The sequence below is a fragment of the Mesoplodon densirostris genome, chromosome 12, assembly GCF_025265405.1.
Source record: "Mesoplodon densirostris isolate mMesDen1 chromosome 12, mMesDen1 primary haplotype, whole genome shotgun sequence".
NCBI lineage: Eukaryota > Metazoa > Chordata > Mammalia > Artiodactyla > Ziphiidae > Mesoplodon > Mesoplodon densirostris.
This window is the reverse complement of record NC_082672.1, coordinates 20892954-20914616: the sequence shown is the minus strand read 5'-3', so window position 1 is coordinate 20914616 and position 21663 is coordinate 20892954. Positions and strand designations below refer to the sequence as shown.

Here is a 21663-nt window from a genome sequence, read left to right as displayed (position 1 = left end):
CTGTATTATAATGCTGTGTCATCTAATCCAAGGGGAAATAAAGCATGAACATTTATAGGATTTTATTTATAAATGCATCTTTTAGATATGTTTCCTCACAAAGAGGAAATTTCACTCTAGAAAACAGGAAAGGTTTGTAGAAACTCCCATCTGCTTTGGAAAGTGACTTTTCTTCTCATATTGGGCGAATGATTGTTGCAAATGATATCTATTTCATTCTGAATCACTTCTGTTTAAAAATTAGAGAAGACTAATTAATATAAGGGTGAGATTATTAGCAACTTCATAAATACTAGTATAAAGACAGTACTGGTGAGTTATGTTTGGAACACAAAGTAAGAGTTGTCCCTTGGTATCCATGGGGGATTGGTTTCAAATCTGCCCTCCCCTGCCCCCCTTCCCAGGATACCAAAATCTGAAGATGCTCAAGTCCCATATAAAATGGCTTAGTATTTGCATATAGTAACTGATGCATATCCTCCGGTATACTTTAAACCATCTCTGGATTAATTATAATACCTAATACAATGTAAATACCATGTAAATCATTGTAAATACAATGTAAATGCTATGTAAATAATTGTTAAGTGTGTGGCAAATTCAAGTTTTGCTTTTTGGAACTTTCTGGAATTTTCTTTTTCTTGAATACTTTTGATCTGAGGTTGGTTGAATCAGTGGATATGGAACCTGTGGCTGCTGAGAGCTGACTGTATGAGAGGCATTATAAAGAAATGCCATGACAGTGCTCCCAATCAACCGGGTTTTTTTTCCCAGAAAATTATAGAAGAATCTCTCATATAAACTTACTTTCTTACTGGTCGTATTTTATCACTCAAAGGAGTAGCTCTGTTGACTTGAGGTCTAAATGCAGTGTGGGTCCTGACTTTGCAACTTTATTAGCGGCATGAGTTGAGTCATTTAAGTTCTCTGACCTTCAGTTTCTTTGTCTGTAAGATGAGAAAGGTTGAAATAATTGACTTAGCACTGCATTTTATGAATCTTAATAGAAACACTAGTGACATCAGTAAAGCTTGAGCCTATGAAGTCATTTCAATCATTTAAGGAACTTAGATATAAAATGCACCTTTGAAATTCCTTACAGAGTGTTGTATTTTTATTTCATTCATAAATGGAAATGGATCTCGTTTAGGACACTGGGGAAGTTTTCTTTTAATTTCATTATGGCACACAGAATTTAGTGAAGAAAAAGGATAGCCCCCTTTGGGGTAAATTACTAAGTCAGCTGTTTGAAATTCTTGGTGTAAAAGGTCCTAGGGCCCTGCAAGCTATAGAAACAGGAAATATATTTGCTTCAATATTCCCAATGCATTCTTCGCTATGTCGGTGCTTTACAGATTTCAAGGCTTTTTTCTTTTTTAATGAATATTTATGAAATTTGTTCCCTTCATTCAACAACAGGTTACAATGCACATCTTAGGGAAATTAACCTGCATTTGTAGGGGAAGGCAAGATACAAAGATGAAAGATAGTGATGCCTTTAAAAAAAAACTCTGGAATTTTGGAGGGCAGATAAAACTGTATCACTGGAGCAATAAAAGAAAACAAGTAGAATGAAGTTATTATTGAAAGAGAGGCACAAAGTGTTACAGTAATTCAGACTTGGGAGACATTACTTCTAGTTGGGAAAACTGGCAAACTGGTCAATGTTTCTCAAGGTGAGAGTGGTGGAAAAGGGGACAAGGGCCCTGGGGAAAGAAGGGACAGTTTGAGTAGCAGTTTGGGAATGGGATTAAGCCAGCATTGCCAAGTAGTACTTACTAAAAGGAGAAAGGTAGAATTAGGTCAGATTACAGAGAATTTGGATTTCTTGTAAAAATTTTGAACTTGATGCTTTCTATATTCAAGGAAGTTATTAAAGGTTTTTGAACAAGGGAGTGCATCAGTGTGTGTTAGAAAGATTAATCTGGCTACAGTCTATAACATAGAGGTAATAGATGGAAGAAGGGGGAGAACCAGGTATGTTGATGTTATTAATACTTTAGCAAAACAATAACAACTGAAGAATAGAAATGTCAGTGAAAATCAACAAGCAGTAGTTGATTTGGGCAGTTAGAATTAGTAGAAAGTAGTCACCAGTATCTGGTTATCAGGGGTGTATGAGAGAGGGAGAGGGAAGAGTTGGAGATGTTTCCCAAGATTTCAGCTGAGAGGACCAGAAGGCATGGTTGGGAGGACCATTACGAGGAAGAGTGAAGCGAGGCTAAGGTTGATTGAGGCTGGGCAGAGGGGACAATGGGAAGGGATGTAGAGTTAGGTTCTAAATTCATTAAGACTTTTACATACATTTCAGCTCTCCAGCTAGAGATGTCCAGCAGGTTTCTGGCCATACAGTACTAAGTTACTGTAGGAAGTCAGACCTTTGGGAAAGCATTTGAGTAAGTAGCTCTAGGAACTTAGATTAGAAGTATATACTTCATGAGGCAATGAGTATAGTTATCTTTTTGGCAGTGGAAATAAACCAAATGCCATCATTTAGGTTGAGGGAGTAATGGGGCTGAGAGATTTGTACCCAGTTAGATGATATACATGGAAGAATTGATGAGATGCTACTGGAAAGAAACCAGTGGATATAACTCAGCTTGAGCACACAAGCAGACTGAGTTTCAAATACAGAGCAGACACAGTGAACTTCCATAATACTAGGTCAGCAATGAATTAATTAATACCGGATAGATTTCTTACCAAAATTTCTCTTCTACCTTCATCAAATATTTCAGATACCCATACAGGCTACCTGGAGTGTGAAAAACTATGTTCTTACACATTTTGAGTTGTGTTTTTATGGTGTTTGCATTCCATGGAGAAATTTGATAGGATCATTTGTTGGTAAGGTGTTTATTTGTATATTTAATTCCTGTGTATATTTGATACCTGTGACTTATCAACTTTGTTAGTTTTCAGAATTAAAAACTTGAATTTTGTTATGAAAGCATTTTGTCTATTTTTGGCTTGTAAATAATACCTGACATAAAATCACTATCATTAGAATTCACTTAGATTTTTCAAAGGAGGTGGTTGAAAAGCTTGAGGATTCAAGAGAAAAAATTGGTGTACTTTGTTCAGTGAAAAGCTACCAAATTTATGAGGAAATGTAATAATAAAAATGCTTATGAAATGATTTGCTCTGAATATTTTCCCTAGCTCCCTTTAGTCTTCTGTTACTTACTAGAATCAATTCTATGCAACATGGAACAAAATATAAATTATTTCTTTGGATCAGTTGAATATATTTCACCTTCCTTTACGCATGTATATATGACAAAAATGATTGGGAAACATTGAATGATGCTTAATTATTTTGAAAATAGAAACAAAATTGGAGATTTATAAAGCTTAGTTCTGAAACTGAAACGGGGAAAAAAATCAACTTCCAGCTGAAAATCTTTCTGTTTACCCTGGGTCAAGTAAATAGTTTTCTTCTGAGACAGTATTTCAGTAGCTGCTTCACAGATATTAAAGCCTGACAGTGGCCAGTAAATAATTCATTTTCACTACCTCAAACTTTTAAAGAAAGCAAATGCAGATTTGGAAAGTTCTTGATTAAAATATATGTAGATAAGCAACAAGAATTTACTGTATAGCACAGGGGATTAGATCCAATATCTTGTAATAACCGATTGTGGAATATAATCTGCAAAAAACCAAAAACAAATTAGTATGCTGTACACCTGAAACTAATACAGTGTTGTAAATCAGCTATACCTCAATGAAAAGAAATATGTTAAGTGATGGGTGTTTATTTAGAGAATTAGTGAGACCCCTGATTTACTTTTTTTTTTTTTTTTTTTTGCGGTACGCGGGCCTCTCACTGTTGTGGCCTCTCCCGTTGTGGAGCACAGGCTCCGGACGCGCAGGCTCAGCGGCCATGGCTCACGGGCCCAGCCGCTCCGTGGCATGTGGGATCTTCCCGGACCGGGGCACGAACCCATGTCCCCTGCATCGGCAGGCGGACTCTCAACGACTGCGCCACCAGGGAAGCCCCCTGATTTACATTTTTAAACCAGTCTTCCTATTATCTCTCGCCTTTTCCATTTGTTTTCCATGATACTACAAAAATTATTTCAATAAATCTGAAAAACTCTTGCTTATGCATCAGTAATAAACAGTCCATAATTCTTAGCATGGCTTTCAGAAACATCTGCAGATTTTCTGTTCACAAAGTACCTCTTTTCCTTTCCTTTTTTAATTTAAAAAAACTTTTTATTTTGAGATGATTTTAGACTTACAGACAATTTGCAAAAATTGCAGTGAGTTTAAAGTACCTTTTTTTTCTAACGCTAGATCTTCTACTAGGTTAAGGACCAGGTTTTATAGATACCTGATATGGTTTCCCCTCAAACATGTCATCGGCTCTCATTTTACAATTCTACTCCACCTTCAAGACACAATCCCAGAGCTATAATTTATGAGAAGCTTCATTTCCATTAGTTCAAAATAACTTCTCTTGAAGAATTGGTCGTTGTGATAGCAGTGGACTTGTACAAGACAGCAACTGTCTGGAAGTGAGCAGATGTTCCCCTGCTCTGTTTCTACCCAGTAGCCCTACTGTCGCTGTGTTTTCTGCAACGTTGAGGTTGTCACCTGTCTGACATCAAGTTTGTGCCATTATTTTCCTTACACACAGTTCACTTCGTGCATTTATGGTACCTATATTTCAGTTTGCAGCTCTGGTGAATAGCTTATGTCTGAGCAGATCAGGCCTCTTTTGGTAACAGTTTTAACCATTTTTAAGTGTACAGCTCACTAGCATTAAGTACATTCACAGTGTCATGCAAACCTCACCATTATCCATCTCCAGAACCCTTGCACTATCTCAAGCTGAATCTCTGTGCCATGAATCAATAACTCCCCATTCCTGCACCCTGATAGTTCTACTTTTGTCTCTGTGAATTTGACTCTCTAGGCACCTCCTATAAATGGAATTATACAATGCTTGTCTCTCTGTGTCTGACTTATTTCACTTAGCATAATGTTTTCAAGGTTCATCAATGTTTTATCATGCATCAAAATTTCATTCCTTTTTTTTACATAAACACAGTATATGTTAATATTTATTTTGCACATAGCCACCAGAGAAAATAAGCCTATTTTGAGCCATTATAGATTTTATATGTATATAAATGTATGAAATTATATATATAGATGTAATTTTAGTAACAAGTATGCTATAAAATAATTGTCTTGGCAACATATTCACTGATTTTTTTCTTTTTTAAAAATTGTGGTATAATACATGTAATACCATCTTAACAGTTTTTAAGTATACAGTTCAATGTTAAGTACATTTCCATTGTTGTGCAACCATAATCGCCATCCATCTCCAGAACTCTTTTCCTTTTTGCAAAACTGAAACTCTACCTATTACACAATAACTTTCAGTCCCTCTTTCCCTCAGACCCTGGCAACCACTGTTCTACTTTGTGTCTCTGATTTTGAATATCCTGGGTACCTCACAAAAGTAGAATCATACTGTATATTTATTTTGATGACTGGCTTATTTTGCTTAGCATAATGTCCTCAAGATTCATCCATGCTGTAGCATGTGTCAGAGTTTCCTTCCTCTTTAAGGGTGAATCCTATTCCATTGTATGTTGGATAACACATTTTGATTATCCATTTTTCTGGTGGTCAACACTTGGGTTGCTTCCAGCATTTGGTTTTATGAATAATGCTGCTGTGAACATGGGTGTACAGTACTTGAGTCCCTATTTTCAATTCTTTTGGGTATATATAAACATGACTTTTTAACCAGGCATTTGATTCATCTCTCATAGCTCTTGTCCCAATGTATATTTCTGTTGATATCTAAATGCATATACTATACTTTCATTATTGTATTCCTGGGAGGCGTGTGGTAGCCCCTTTCTTTGAAATGAGTAGAGAACTCCAGTGCTTGAAACTTCCATCTGAAACCATTGGTTCCTATCCCACAAGAATTGCACTGAAGCTCTGCTCTTTGGAAGCTCTGCTGAAACCATGCTTCTTTAGAACTTCTAATATTTGTAGCTTTTCTTTGACTTTTTCTCTAGTAGATTTTCCTTAGATAAAGCTCATTCATTTATTGATTGCTGTCTGAACTGGATTTTCTAGCTTACTCATTATCTAAATTGAGTCATCTAATTAGAGGACATGGAAACATTCAGTTGATTTTATTTTTGTTGGTGTGTTGAGACAGAGGGCTTCTAATTCTATGAATCTAATTTCCCACTTTGAGCACTCTGAGGCTGAGGGTTATAGATTGGATAATTCACAACACTTATCTTCTTGGGATACATCAGCTGTCATTGTAGAGAAGAGCAACCTGCCCTGGGAGACAGGAGGATCTGGGGTAGGACTGGTTTAACTAATCAGGCCACTTAACCTGTACCTGTAATATATCATGAATTTTGGGGCTGTAGAAATAAGGCTCTACAACTGTTAAATTTGATGAATGATTACCATGTGTATGGAAAATTGGTTACTACATTTGCAGCTCTTTTTTTTTGTTGTTGAAATTTTCTTTTATGCTGAGTGTGGGCATTAGGAACACTTACTCCTATATTTGAGATCTTTCCCTTTAACTATGAGGGCAAATCTTCATTACCTACGCTCAATTTTATTGTGATGTATAGGTGAAGTTTTAACATATTTACTTATTTGTTGGCTTTTACTAATTTTTCAAAAAGTGCTACATATATTTAGTTTTTTTTTAAAAGTGGAAAGGATGTGTAGTGAACATTTTCCTCCTGTTTCTTGTGTGTTCTTGTGTGTTCTAGGGATACTTGATGTAGTCCTTTTATTGTACAATACAGCGTATACACAGAATGGTATATAAAACATATATGTACAGTATAAAGAATTAGAATAAAAGCCCTTAGGAAAAAGTTGTTGCTAGTCCTTCGAAGCTGCCTGTGTGTGCCTCCCTGGTTGGACCCTCCTCTCTTCTCTCAAGAAGTAACCATATAAAACAGGAATAATGACACAGACCTACTTGAGAATGGACTTGAGGATATGGGGAGGGGGAAGGGTAAGCTGTGACAAAGCGAGAGAGAGGCATGGACATATATACACTACCAAACATAAGGTAGATAGCTAGTGGGAAGCAGCCGCATAGCACAGGGAGATCAGCTTGGTGCTTTGTGACCACCTGGAGGGGTGAGATAGGGAGGGTGGGAGGGAGGGAGATGCAAGAGGGAAGGGCTATGGGAACAGATGTATATGTATAACTGATTCACTTTGTTATAAAGCAGAAACTAATAAAAAAAGTAAAAATTAAAAAAAAAGAAGTAACCATAATTCTGACTTTCATGATAACCATTCTCTGTGTCCAGCAAGGAAGCAGGGACACTGAATCATAAATGCCCTTGTTACATACATCATTTAAATGTAGAGACTGAGTCTTTAAAACACTGATGAATTCTTCATCATATTTTTAAACTAAATTGCAGATGTTTCCATGTAATCACAGTGCTCCTCATCTGAGCTGAAACTCTGCTACTCCTTTAGCCATGACATGATTTAGATATTTGAAAAGTAATTCCACCTATAAGAGCACTTCAAAATTTAATATATTCACGTTATTTTAGGCATATTGCACACCTGCTAATGCAGAATGGAGATTTGGAAAATGGAAGATAATTTTTAAAATTTTAGAGCATTCAAAAAGGACATCTGGGAATTAGTAAATTTTTATTGTGGGAAGGATTAACATTCAAAAAGAGAGCTGAGTCTTGTTCATTTTGATGGCCTTCAGGGTGCTTATACATAACAGGTTATTAATTAATGTTTATTGAATAGTACTGACCTGAACTGTTCATTTGTCGTATGTATTCCTAAGTCTTTCTGCATACAACTAATACTTTTTCCTCTTTTGGATGGCTTGAGGTCAGTATTTATCTACCTGACTCTGTCCTGTGCTGCAGTTGTCACCCTTCCTGTCCCTCACTCAGCTCCCTATCTTTTACAATAAGCATCCTAAGAAGAATTTTCAGGTTTCTTTTGATCTGAGTAAGAAAAGAAAGAAGAAAAGAAGATACTTTTATTATTTCAGCTTTGGTTCTCTCTTCCCTTTGTCCCTGTAGTTGTATTAGCAGTGATGTCCCCTGACACTGGTAGCGATGGAGCAGAGGCTGTCAGATCAGCTACACTGAAAAGACTTCTCAATCCTGGTCTGTTGCTGAGCCTGATAACTAACACCCTCTCCCAAGATGAGAATGTAGGGCACTTTTTTTTTTTTTTTTTTTTTGCGGTATGCGGGCCTCTCACTGTCGTGGCCTCTCCCGTTGTGGGGCACAGGCTCCAGACATGCAGGCTCAGCGGCCATGGCCCACAGGCCCAGCCGCTCCACAGCATATGCGATCTTCCCGGACCAGGGCACGAACCCGTGTTTCCTGCATCGGCAGGCGGACTCCCAACCACTGCGCCACCAGGGAAGCCCTAGGGCACGTTTTTAAGATTTCTTTACTAGTAGTAAAAACCAAAGTGTATTTGTGCATTTATAACTATTCATTTTAAGATGTCCAGGGACTATTCCTGAGTAACTTCCTGTCTAGAATTAACTCATTTCATGTGGCAAACTCCAACTATGCTGATCCTTGGATATTTTACCACACAGCTCATATTCCAAATGTTGGAGCAAAGAGAAGCTTGTAAAAAAATTTCCGTTCACAGAACTTGTAAAATATTCATGGTTCATGATTCGTCATTCTTTAAGTTTCAGAAATGACAGGGTAATTTGTGGAAACAAGTAATTAAAGAAAAAAAAGGTTTTGTGTTGGAAAGGAGGAGCAGGCAGAACAGAGAGCTTGGCGTAGGTACTGGAAAACCATGGTAATTTAGCAGGTAATCAAAGATGTTGAGAACAGTGCTTGTAATGATTTCAAGGAAATATAGAATATTTTCTTTCATTTTGTCGACTGTGGGTCAGTTCTCCAGTTTGCTTCTTCTCCCATTTCTTGTTTGTGAGAACTTTGAGTTCTATCTTTTCTCCTTTTATAAAAAAGTCATTTATTTTGTTTAAAATTATATTCCAGTTGACATTGGGAAGGCAATAATGTCTTGTACTTCACTATGGCATACTAATACTTTGAAAAGAAAGAAAAGGAAGGAAAAGAATTCAGAGGAACAAAAGCTAAATTTTCCATGGTGAAGTAATTCTGAACTTTTCTGAGTAATCCTGGAGGACTGACATTCAGATGTTAAAGGAAAAGTCTTTCAGATGCCTTGGCTTCTGAGGGACCTGAGGAGGCTACAGGGTACATCAAAACAAAAAGAAATTTATTAGAACCTGCATCTTTGTAAGCTTTCTGAGTTCCCTGAGGATCAACCAGCCTTCAGAGTATCTTGAGAGAGAAAGTTGTAGTGAGAAAACTCAATTTCCTCTTAACTCAGTCCTGTCAGAAAACTTAAGTCTCAGCCTCTCTAAAGGATATGAAAATGAAACATCTTTTCTTCTTTTTAATTTTTGATTATTCATGCTGTCTGTATTCTGCATGATAGCTGTATCCATCAGTTAAAGAAATCTTTTCTAAATATACTGAAACAGAAAAGGAAATCGAGTTGAGAAACATTTATGGATACAGTTACAGAGTCTCAGTAAGAGATGGACATCTCCCCAAATATAAGATCCAGGAAGTACAGTTGTCCCTAGGTGTCTGCAGAGGACTGTCTCCAGGACTTCCTGTAAATACCAAAACCCAAGGATGCTTATATATAAAATAGCTTAATATTCGCATATGACCTGTGCACATCCTCCTGTATACATTAAGTCAAATCTAGATTTCTTATAATACCTAATACCATGTAAATGCTATGTAATTAGTTGCTAGCACACAGCAAGTTCAACTTTTGCTTTGTGGGACATTGTAGAATTTTTTTTTTTTTTAGTATTTTTGATTTGAGGTTGGTTGAATCTGAGGATTCAGAGGCCACGGATATGGATGACTGACTGTAAGAGAAACTTATAGACAGATTAAGGTATGGTTTTTATCTTAACTATTTTTCCCTGGGAAATTCCAGAAATATGAGGACTGAAATAATAGAAAACATGGCTTCCATGTCCTCAGACCTTTAAATGGTCTTTCTTAACAGCAGGGATATGCAGTTTTATAAAATATTGTTTTCAGTATTGAGCCACAGAAACGCACATCTCTAATGGCAGCTAACATTTAGATTTACGTGTTTATTTTCACCCTATGATAATAATGAGAACATACCAATGATTATCTTTCACAGATGTTTGAGATGCTGTGTAAGAATATACATCATTTTATATTCTAAACCTTTAACATTTTACAGTGTGCTTTTAAACAATATATGGCATAATTTAGTACTTTGTCAATCCTTCATTGCATATTTGCAAAGAGGCATTTGAGATAGCCAAACACGGATCCCAGTGATGCTGACAATGGGCTACCACGCACTCAGAGTTCTGGATCGTCAGGTGGCCTGGAGGTTCAAAGACGAATTCCTTTAAAGCTCATTTCTAAGCAGCTATGCCATCGGAGCCATTGCCTTTACCGTAGAACACACATCCGTCGCTTCTCTGGGAACTGCTGGAAGTGCCTTCTTATCGCTTCTCCTGCTTCTCCTCTCACCATCAGCCTCACTCATCCAACTGCTGTCAAGGAAGCCCTCTAACAGAGCCGTGTGGCTAACAGGGTCTTGGTGCTCTGGCCGGGTGTCAGGCCTGAGCCTCTGAGGTGGGAGAGCCGAGTTCAGGACATTGGTCCACCAGAGACCTTCCGACCCTTCGTAATATAAATCAGTGAGAGCTTTCCTAGAGATCTCCATCTCAACACTAAGACCCAGCTCCACTCAACGACCAGCAAGCTCCAGTGCTGGAAACCCCATGCCAAACAACTAGCAAGACAGGAACACAAACCCACCCATTAGCAGAGAGGCTACCTAAAATCATAAGTTCACAAACACTCCAAAATATACCACCAGACGCGGTCCTGCCCACCAGAAAGACAAAATCCAGCCTCATCCACCAGAACACAGGCACCAGTCGCCTCCACCAGGAAGCCTACACAATCCATTGAACTGACCTTACCCACTGGGTGTAGACACCAAAAACAAGAGGAACTATGAATCAGCAGCCTGTGAAAAGGAGACCCCAAACCCAGTAAGTTAAGCAAAATGAGAAGACAGAGAAGTACACAGCAGATGAAGGAGCAAGGTAAAAACCCACCAGACCTAACAAATGAAGAGGAAATAGGCAGTCTACCTGAAAAAGAATTCAGAGTAATGATGGTAAAGATGATCCAAAATCTTGGAAATAGATTGAAGAAAATACGAGAAACATTTAACAAGGACCTAGAAGAATTAAAGAGCAAACAAACAATGATAAACAACACAATAAATGAAATTAAAAATTCTCTAGAAGGAATCAATAGCAGAATAACTGAGGCAGAAGAACAGATAAGTGACCTGGGAGATAAAATAGTGGAATAACTACTGCAAAGCAGAATAAAGAAAAAAGAATGAAAAGAATTGAAGACAGTCTCAGAGACCTCTGGGACAACATTAAATGCATCAACATTCAAATTATAGGGGTCCCAGAAGAAGAGAAAAAGAAAGGGACTGAGAAAATATTTGAAAAGATTATAGTTGAAAACTTCCCTAATATGGGAAAGGAAATAGTCAATCGAGTGCAGGAAGCACAGAGAGTTGCATACAGGATAACTCCAAGGAGAAACATGCCAAGACACATATCAATCAAACTATCAAGAATTAAATACAAAGAAAACATATTAAAAGCAGCAAAGGAAAAGCAACAAATAACATACAAGGGAATCCCTATAAGGTTACCAGGTGATCTTCCAGCAGAAACTCTGCAAGGCAGAAGGGTGTGGCAGGACATATTTAAAGTGATGCAAGGGAAAAACCTACAACCATGATTACTCTACCCAGCAAGGATCTCATTCAGATTTGACAGAAAAATTAAAACCTTTACAGACAAGCAAAAGCTAAGAGAATTCAGCACCACCAAACGAGCTTTACAACAAATGCTAAAGGAACTTCTCTAGGCAGGAAACACCAGAGAAGGAAAAGACCTACAGTAACAAACCCAAAACAATTAATAAAATGGTAATAGGAATGTACATATGGATAATTACCTTAAAAGTAAATGGATTAAGTGCTCCAACCAAAAGACACAGGGTCCCTGAATGGATACAAAAACAAGACCCATATATATGCTGTATACAGGAGACCCACTTCAGACCTAGGGACACATACAGACTGAAAGCGAGGGGATGGAAAAAGATATTCCATGCAAACGGAAATCAAAAGAAAGCTGAAGTAGCAATTCTTATATCAGACAAAACAGACTTTAAAATAAGACTATTACAAGAGGCAAAGAAGGACACTACATAATGATCAAGGGATCAATCAAAGAAGAAGATATAACAATTGTAAATATTTATGCACCCAACATAGGAGCACCTCAATGCATAAGGCAAATGCTAACAGCCATAAAAGGGGAAATCGACAGTAACACGCTCATAGTAGGGAACTTTTAACACCCCACTTTCACCAATGGACAGATCATCTAAAATGAAATTAAATAAGGAAACACAAGCTTTAAATGACACATTAAACAAGATGGATTAATTGATATTTATAGGACATTCCATCCAAAAACAACAGAATACACTTTCTTCTCAAGTGTTCATGGAACGTTCTCCAGGATAGATCATATCTTGGGTCACAGATCAAGCCTTGGTAAATTTAAGAAAACTGAAATCGTATCAAGTATCTTTTCTGACCACAATGCTATGAGACTAGATATCAATTACAGGAAAAAAAACTGTAAAAAATACAAACAGAGGTAGGCTAAACAGTATACTACTAAATAACCAAGAGATCACTTAAGAAATCAAAGAGGAAATCAAAAAATACCTAGAAACAAATGACAATGAAAACCCAACAACCCAAAACCTGTGGGATGCAGCAAAAACAGTTCTAAGAGGGAAGTTTATAGCAATACAATCCTACGTCAAGAAACAAGAAAAGTCTCAAACAACCTAACCTTGCACCTAAAGCAATTAGAGAAAGAACAACAAAAAAACCCCAAAGTTAGCAGAAGGAAAGAAATCATAAAAATCAGATCAGAAATAAATGAAAAAGAAATGAAGGAAACAATAGCAAAGATCAAAAAAACTAAAAGCTGGTTCTTTGAGAAGATAAACAAAATTGATAAACCATTAGCCAGACTCATCAAGAAAAAAAGGGAAAAGACTCAAATCAATAGATTTAGAAATGCAAAAGAAAAGTAACAACTGACACTGCAGAAATACAAAGGATCATAAGATATTACTACAAGCAACTCTATGCCAATAAAATGGACAACCTGGAAGAAATGGGTGAATTCTTAGAAAAGCACAACCTTCTGAGACTGAACCAGGAAGAAATAGAAAATATAAACAGAACAATCACAAGCGCTGAAATTGAAACTGTGATTAAAATTCTTCCAACAAACAGAAGCCCAGTACCAGATGGCTTCACAGGCGAATTCTATCAAACATTTAGAGAAGAGCTAACACCTATCCTCAAATTCTTCCAAAATATAGCAGAGGGAAGAACACTCCCAAGCTCATTCTACGAGGCCACCATCACCCTGATACCAAAACCAGACAAAGATGTCACAAAGAAAGAAAACTACAGGCCAATATTACTGATGAACATAGATGCAAAAATCCTCAACAAAATACTAGCAAACAGACTCCAACAGCACATTAAAAGCATCACACACCATGATCAAGTGGGGTTTATCCCAGGAATGCAAGGATTCTTCAATATATGCAAATCAATCAATGTGATAAACCATATTAACAAACTGAAGGAGAAAGACCATATGATCATCTCAATACATTCAGAAAAAGCTTTTGACAGAATTCAACACCCATTTTTGATAAAAACCCTCCAGAAAGTAGGCATAGAGGGAACTTACCTCAACATAATAAAGGCCATATATGACAAACCCACAGCCAACATCATTCTCAATAGTGAAAAACTGAAACAATTTCCACTAAGATCAGGAAAAAGTCATGGTTTCCCCCTCTCACAACTATTATTCAACATATTTTTGGAAGTTTTAGCCACAGCAATCAGAGAAGAAAAAGAAATAAAAGGAATCCAACTTGTAAAAGAAGTAAAACTGTCACTGCTTGCATATGACATGATACTATACATAGAGAATCCTAAAGATGCTACCAGAAAACTACTAGAGCTAATCAGTGAATTTGGTAAAGTAGCAGGTTACAAAATTAATGCAAAGAAATCTCTTGCATTTCTATTCACTAATGATGAAAAATCTGAAAGAGAAATTAAGGAAACACTTGCAGTTACCATTGCAACAAAAAGAATAAAATACCTAAGAATAAGCCTACCTAAGGAGACAAAAGATCTGTATGCAAAAAAAAACTATAAGACACTGCTGAAAGAAATTAAAGGTCATACAAACAGTTGGAGAGATATACCATATTCTTGGATTGGAAGAATCAACATTGTGAAAATGAATATACTACCCAAAGCAATCTACAGATTCAATGCAATCCCTATCAAACTACCAATGGCATTTTTCACAGACTAGAACAAAAAATTTCACAATTTGTATGGAAACACAAAAGACCCCATATAGCCAAAGCAATCTTGAGAAAGAAAAACAGAGCTGGAGGAATCAGGCTCCCTGACTTCAGACTATACTACAAAGCTACAGTAATCAAGAGACTATAGTCCTAGCACAAAAACAGAAATATAGATCAATGGAACAGGATAGAAAGCCCAGAGATAAACCCACACACATATAGTCACCTTATCTTCTATAAAGGAGGCAACAATGTACAATGGAGAAAAGACAGCCTCTTCAATAAGTGATGCTGGGAAAACTGGACAGCTACATGTAAAAGAATGAAATTAGAACACTCCCTAACACGATACACAAAAGTAAACTCAAAATGCATTAGAGACCTAATATAAGACCGGACACTAGAAAACTCTTAGAGGAAAACATAGGCAGAACACTCCATGGCATAAATCATAGCAAGATCCTTTTTGACCCACCTCCTAGAGGAATGGAAATAAAAACAAAAACAAACAAATGGGACCTAATGAAACTTAAAAGCTTTTGCACAGCAAAGGAAACCATAAGCAAGATGAAAAGACATCCCTCAGAATGGGAGAAGATATTTGCAAACAAAGCAACTGACAGAAGATTAATCTGCAAAATATACAAGCAGCTCGTGCAGCTCAATATCAAAAAAAACAACCCAATCCAAACTTGGGCAGAAGACCTAAATTCACGTTTCTCCAAAGAAGATATACAGACTGCCAACAACCATATGAAAGGAAGCTCAACATCCCTAATCATTAGAGAAGTGCAAATCAAAACTACAATGTGCTATCACCTCACACCGTTCAGAATGGCCATCATTAAAAAGTCTACATACAATAAATGCTGGAGAGGGTGTGGAGAAAAGGGAACCCTCTTGCACTGTTGGTGGGAATGTAAATTGATACAGCCATTATGGAGAACAGTATGGAGGTTCCTTAAAAAACTGAAAATAGAACTACCATACGATCTAGCAATCCCACTGTTGGGCATATACCTGGAGAAAACTATAATTCAAGATGAGTCATGTACAACAATGTTCATTGCAGCACTATTTACAATAGCCAGTACATGGAAGCAACCTAAGTGTCCATCGACAGATGAATGGATAAAGAAGATGTGGCACATATATACAATGCAATATTACTCAGTCATAAGACGAAACGAAATTGAGTTATTTGTGTTGAGGTGGGTGGACCTAGAGTCTGTCATACAGAGTGAAGTATGTCAGAAAGAGAAAAACAAATACCGTACGCTAACACATATATATGGAATGTTAAAAAAAAAAATGGTTCTGAAGGACCTAGGGGCAGGACAGGAATAAAGATGCAGACATAGAGAATGGACTTGAGCACATGGGGAGGGGGAAGGGTAAGCTGGGACGAAGTGAGAGAGTGGCATGGACATATATAAACTACCAAATATAAAATAGATAGCTAGTGGGAAGCAGCCGCATAGCACAGGGAGATCAGCTCAGGGAGATCAGCTCGGTGCTTTGTGACCACCTAGAGGGATGGGATAGGGAGGGAGGGAGGGATATACAAGAGGGAGAGAATATGGGCATATATGTATATGTATAGCTGATTCACTTTGTTATACAACAGAAACTAACACAACCTTGTAAAGCAATTTTACTCCAATAAAGATTGTAAAAAAAAAAGAGGCATTTGACAGAATGAATTGGGAATGTCTATGTATAATTCTTTCACCTATTCGGCCAGATAATGTATTTCTTAAGGAGTAAAGAAACTTGAAATACAATCTCCTGGTTCTCCATTTTGAAAACAAAAATATGTTTTCCTCAGAAGTGTGGTATTGAATTATCCATTGTTTTGTAGTGAGGACATTATCTCAGTGAACACACAATTTCTTTCAGATAGTCACGAGAATAATTATCAAAAGGAAAAGCCATACAATTTAAAGTGCTGTACTACACGAATATTCTATTGAGTTCCGTTTGAGAAATTGACGATATTTTTAGTGATCTGTTAGGATAATTTTCACTCTTTTTCTTCCCTTCAGTATGATAAATTCTTTCCAAATGGTTTTATTCAACCCCAGGAAACTGAAAATAAATGGAAAAAATCTTATTTTGCACTTTCTCAGAGAGCGTTTCATCAATTCTTGACTTTCTTGTAATTTCACATGTTGTCTGTATAGTAACTGCTTAGGAGGTTTAAGGTTCTGGGGTTTGATGAGCAGTGATAGGTATTCTGTTAGCCATAGATGTCCAGCTGTACAACCTGGCAGTCAGATCAGGCTGCACAAGGGAATTCTCACTGTCAGCCTCATCCAGATAGTATCATGCTCCAGTAGCCCAGTGTGCAAGCTGGTAGGTGAAGCAGAAGGAGGACAGATCCAGGCATGGGATTTGTGGATGTGCAGTCTTTCCAGTGGTCAAGAACTCTGGAATTTAGTGCTCTTAAGTAGGGTAAATAGGCCGTGAGAACTAGGGTTTAGAAAACATCCTGACAGCTAGGGCACCAGGAAGTTCGAGGAATTTGGGCATAGAAGTCCTGTTATACGTTGGGAAGCTGATAACAGGTGCTTTCAATTTCTGAGTGTCCATTGAAGGAGTCTGCTGGTCATCCGTGGTTAGAGCCACCATGTGGGTGACAACTAGAAGACTTTACAGTAATTCTGCACAGATGCATGGCAGGGATGGTTTAGATTCTTTCTGCCTCTGGCAGGGTTGTCTCAGAAATAGGGTTTATACGGTTGAGATCAATGAATACAATGGGGGAGGGTTTTAAAAAAAATTTTTAACAGCTTTATTGAGATGTAATTCTCATACAATGTAACTTAACCCTTTTAAATTATACAATTCAGTGGTATTTAGTGTATTCATGAAGTTGCACACCCATCACCACAGTCTATTTTAAACCATTTTTATCACTCTGAAAGGAAATCCCATACCCCCTTGCCAGTATTTTCTAATCTCCACATTTCACCAGCCCCTGGCAATCTCAAATCTACTTTCCATTTCTATAGGTTTGCCATTCTGCATATTTCATACAAATGGAATCATACAGTTTGTGGGACTTTACAACTGGCTTTTTGCACTAGACATCATATTTTCAAGAATTGTCCATGGTGTAGCTATTATCGGTATTTTCCTTTTTATTGCTAAATGATATTCCATTGTATGCATGTACCACATTTTATTCATTCATTAATCAGTTGATAGATATTTGCATTATTTCCTCTTTTTGGCTATTATGGACAATGCTGCTGTGAACATTCCTGCACAATTTTTTGTGTGTGAACATATGTTTTAATTTATTTTGAATATTCCATGTATGAGTAGAATTGCTAGGCTGGTTAATATGTTTTTAATTTTTTATATGTATTTGGGGCCATTATAAGCTAGTGTGAAATGTTTTATCAACAACATAAAACCTCCAGTTATTCGTGGTTGCCATTAAAAAGCTTTTTATATTTTCCTTTTAGTACAATCATGTTTTCTGAATTGACAGTAGCCAGCCCTTCTTTTCTGTCCAAATTTTTAAAATATTTAAACCTATTCTCAATTTCTTTGGCTTGTGATCTCTTAGACAATTATTTTGTTTCTTTGTTATAAGAATGTGTTGACTTTTGGCACCATATAGGGGTTCTTGCTTATACTTTACATGTATGAATTTTAAGTATCTTAAAAATTATAATATATGTATGATGGTATTTTTAAAATAGAAAATTCTAAGATATAATACATTGCAAGTTGTTAATAAGTAGTTCCCTTGCATTGAAATGGAAATTTTCATGATTTGATTTGTGACTTCATTATGCTTGTAATGAGATTAATCATTTTTAACTGGATTCTCCAGCAAGGTTTTCCTTTAATGATGAGGATAATAAAGATAGACTAGAGCAACAGAAATATTCTTTTCTCAATTTTTCCAGACATTTTCATAGTCATCTTTATAGTTTACTCCAGGACCATAACTTGGGATTATAGTTGTTTACAGTATAGAATTTTATGTATCTGAATTTTTATTTTTTTCTTGTGAGTCATTCTGAGAATAACTCTTCCTTGCTTTTTTTTTTTTTCCTATTTATTCATTCTCTCTCTCTTCCTCTCTCATACTCCCTTTCACTCCATCTCTCACTGGTCTTGTGAAATAACATGATTAGATTTCTGCTTTGAGCTTCTTTAAATTTGATTCCACACTGTAATAGAATAACATTGAGTTTTTAAATGGTAATTGTTTTGTAATCATGTGGTTGAAATCATACTTATTTATTTTTATCATATTATCATGTTTAGAATCTAAAGCTGTCATTTGGTCCTTAGGTTATACTGATATCCACTATCTTCTTTATTATTTTGCACTTAATTATATTAGATTTTGAAATTATAAAATAATGCATTTCTTTTAAGAAAAACATGAATATAGTAGCATATAAATTATAAATATCTCCCACACTGTGATTTTTTATCTCCCAAGTACTACAACCCAGAACAACTAGTTTTGTACGTGGCCTTCTAGAAAATGTTAATGTACATACACGCACTTATATTCACATACATGTTTTTCTGAAAAAGAAATGGTGTTATTCTATACATTACATATGTTTCAACATCTGCCTCCCCCCCCATCTATAATTCATATTGGGGAGTGATATAACTGATCTCTGCTCTTATGTTTGCCTTGGCAGTCCGGGAGCTCTGGACTCATGTACAATTGCCAAAAGCCCTCTGTTTAATTACAGTTGCCTACTATAGCCTCAGTTTTCTGGTTTAATTTGTCTTCTCTCTTTTTAAAATCTTTTTTTTTTTTTTTTTTTTTTTTTTTGCTGTACGCAGGCCTCTCACTGTTGTGGCCTCTCCCGTTGCGGAGCACAGGCTCCGGACGCGCAGGCTCAGCGGCCATGGCTCACGGTCCCAGCCGCTCCGCGGCACATGGGATCCTCCCAGACCGGGGCACGAACCCGTATCCCCTGCATCGGCAGGCGGACTCTCAACCACTGCGCCACCAGGGAGGCCCTAAAATCTTTTTTTTTTGAAGGGGGAGAGTTATTATGTTTTCTTTACATGAGCCATTTAAACAATTTTAGTAAATTAGGAGATTTGGAAAATTATTATTAATAGAAGAGATCTATTTGACCTTATGCACCAGTTATTGTTAGACGCCACTCTGTACAATTTTAGGACTTTGGAAGCTCTAAGCATCAAGATAACATTCAGGAAATTGCTTTTTCAGTACAGGTGTTGGTGCTGAAGTACTCCAAATGGTTAATGTAGTTCACAAACTCAGGAAAGCTTTTTATCAAATGAGAGCACTATTTTAAAAACACTAATGATTTTCTAGTTGAAACATTTTAAACAAACGTGAAATGCAGCGTAATTGTTTTTTAAATGTAGTGACCATTTCATCCTTTAGATGAAAGCTTAAGATAAGCTCTTGTGCATCTGTTATCATCCTTGTTGATATAGTTGCACTGTTTTTATTCTTCGGCAACATATTTAAATAGAAAATATATTTCATGGATTTTTGCTGTTCTCTGAGTCTGCAGTGTTATATTTTGAATGTGGTAAATATTGATTTTATACCCTTTGGGACTGCTTATCTCTGGACCCTAGATGCTGCCCTTGAACATGGATTCACAGGTGGTAAATCACTAGAATTTTTGCTTAGCAATGAGAGAAGTCATTTCACATAGGTCTATCCTTGTTTGCCTTTGTATGTAGAATTCTTAGTAACACAGTATCCATTTTCTTAGCAAGGAAATTAGGCCTAGGATATATGTTTAGAAAATTAGATTATAATTGATTTTCAATTAATCAGAGTTAGTTACTAATTCATGCTTCAGATTAACAATAGTATTAAAATTATTTTTGGAAGTTGTGTGTGTGTTGTTTATTGTCTTTTTCTTGTTTGATTGAATGCCCATGTATTAAACTGTGGCTGTTGGTTGTGATCCTTTTCTAGAGGGCAATGAGATGAACTGGACAATCACTATCAAGTGACTTTAGTGCTAGGATTCCAGTTATGTAATTAAAAGAACTAGGACTAGAATTATTACTCTTCATACATTCTTGCATCTGTTAGTGGTTAGTTCAGCCAACCTTGTTTTTCAGTGTTTAATGAATCGTCAGGATAAGCTGTTCTGTAACATTCATTCATTCATCATTTCTTTCACAGTCAGACATCTTAAAACAGTTTCGACTCACATTGTTTTGACATCTTCACTTCCATTTGCCCTCAATATAATGCAATCTAGCTTTTGCTTCAAGCACAGTGTTGCCATTGCCACGATCATCAATGACTTTATTGCTTACATCTTCCCAGATCTTACCTAATTTTGTCTTTCTGTACCATTTTATACTGACAGTAGTCTCCAGGTGTTCTCATCTCTTGGTGTATCACATATTCTTAATTTTATTACTGTAGTTGGCTTTCTCTTCTCTTTAATCTTTGGTGGCTTTCTTTCCTTTGTTCAGTATTGAGCTAATTTTTCAGAGTTCTATCCTCAAACTTACTTCATTTTCACTTGATGCCCTCTTCCCTGGCCTCTATAACTGTCCATTTGCTGATGACTCCCAAATCTTTATCTCCAGCATTTGTCTTTCTTTAGCTCTAAATTCTTATGTCTAACTGCTTACTAGATATTTCAGTTGGTGATTTCATAGGCCCTTTAAAAACCCAAATGCATGTCTCTTACTGTATTCCTTTGTTTGCTTAATCTTGCCTGGTTACCCAAGACAGAAATTTAGGCATCCTTCTTGAAGACTTCCTTTCCATCATTTGCCACATGCAGGCAATCCAATACCAAGTCCTATTGCTTCTTACTTTTTTTTCTTGTCTTATTGCTTTTACTGCCAGTATTTCTTGAACCACAAAGCCATGTAAACAGGCAAGGTACAGTGGCAGGTGTTGTATTAGGGATGTCTGCAGGAAGCCGCTATGGGAGTTGCTAGATAGAGGGAGGGGGCACTTAACCAAGTCTTGAGATGTCAAAGCATACTTTCTAGAAGTTACCATCTGTAGAAAGAAAAATGTGTTGGCATTAACCTGGCCAAAGGGGCATGAGGCATTATCAGGCAAATG

The 21663-nt window shown here is 36.7% G+C and overlaps 1 protein-coding gene across 5 annotated transcripts in view; it reads left to right on the top strand.

Moving 5' to 3' along the window:
- The window catches only part of UTRN (utrophin), a 533820-nt gene that overhangs the window by 321013 nt on the left and 191144 nt on the right, over positions 1–21663 (top strand). The gene's annotated exons all lie outside the window — the stretch shown is intronic.